Consider the following 1,299-nt stretch of genomic DNA (forward strand, 5'->3'; position numbering starts at 1 on the left):
TGAGAAATCAAGATGCTGTTAAACAGATCCAAACAAATGAAAGAATAGAAGGCAATGTGAAATATCTCATTGGAAAAAACACTGACCCGGAAAATAGATACAGGAGAGATAATTTTAAAATTATTGGACTACCTGAAAGCCATGACCAAAGTAAGAACCTAGAAATCATCCTCCAGGAAGTTCTCAAAGAAAACTGCCCTGATGTTTTAGTACCAGAGGGCAAAATAGAGGTTGAAAGAATCCACTGATCACCTCCTGAAAAAGATCCCAAAAAGAAAACTCCTAGGAATATTATAGCCAGATTCTGGAATTCCCAGATTAAGGAGAGAATATTACAAAACAGCCAGGAAGAAACAATTTGAATATTGTGGAAACACGATCAGGATAACCCAGGATCTGGCAGCTTCTACACTGAGGGATCGAAGGGCTTGGAATATGATATTACAGAGGGCAAAGGAGCTGGGATTAAAACCAAGAATCACCTACCCAGCAAAACTGAGTATCATGTTTTTCAGGGGAAAATATGGTCATTCAGTGGAATAGAGGACTTTCAAGCATTCTTTCTAAAAAAAACAGAGTTGAATAGAAAATGTGACATTCAGATACAAAAAGCAAGAGAAGCATGAGAAGGTAAACAGGGAAAAGAAATCATAAGGAACTTATCAAAGTTGAACTATTAACATTCCTACATGGAAAAACAATAATTGGAACTTATGAAACTTTTCTCACTAGTTGAAGGGATTAGAAATATATATATATATATTTCTATATATGAGGGTATATGGGCATATGAATACATATGTGAATGTGTGCATATATGTTTACAGGTATATATAGATAGAGGGCACAGGATCAATTTAACAGGAAGGGATGATACTTAAAAGGTGAAATTAAGAGGTGAGAGGAATATAATGAGAGGAGATGGGGAGAGACAGATTGGGGTAAACTATCTCATACAGAAGAGGCAAGGGAAAATGGTTACAATGGAGGGGAAGAATAGGAAGGCAAAAGGGAATGGGTCAACCTTATTCTCATTGAATCTGGCTTGAGAAGGGAGTGAAATACACACTAAATAGGGTATCTCACCCTCCAGGACAATAGGGGTGGAAGGGGATGAGAGGGGGGAATGATGGAAGGGAGGGCAGGCTGGGGGGAAGGGAAGTTGGAAGCACCCACTTTTGAAAAGGGATGGGATCAAAGTAGATAATAGAACAAGTGGGAGGTAGGATAGGAGGGAGGGAAATATAGTCAGTCTTTTACAATATATCTACTATGTTATTGTTTTGCATTAGCCACACA

The sequence above is a fragment of the Petaurus breviceps genome, unplaced genomic scaffold (genome assembly GCF_028583685.1).
Source record: "Petaurus breviceps papuanus isolate PSGF00001 unplaced genomic scaffold, PetGlider_PUasm1.0 532, whole genome shotgun sequence".
NCBI lineage: Eukaryota > Metazoa > Chordata > Mammalia > Diprotodontia > Petauridae > Petaurus > Petaurus breviceps.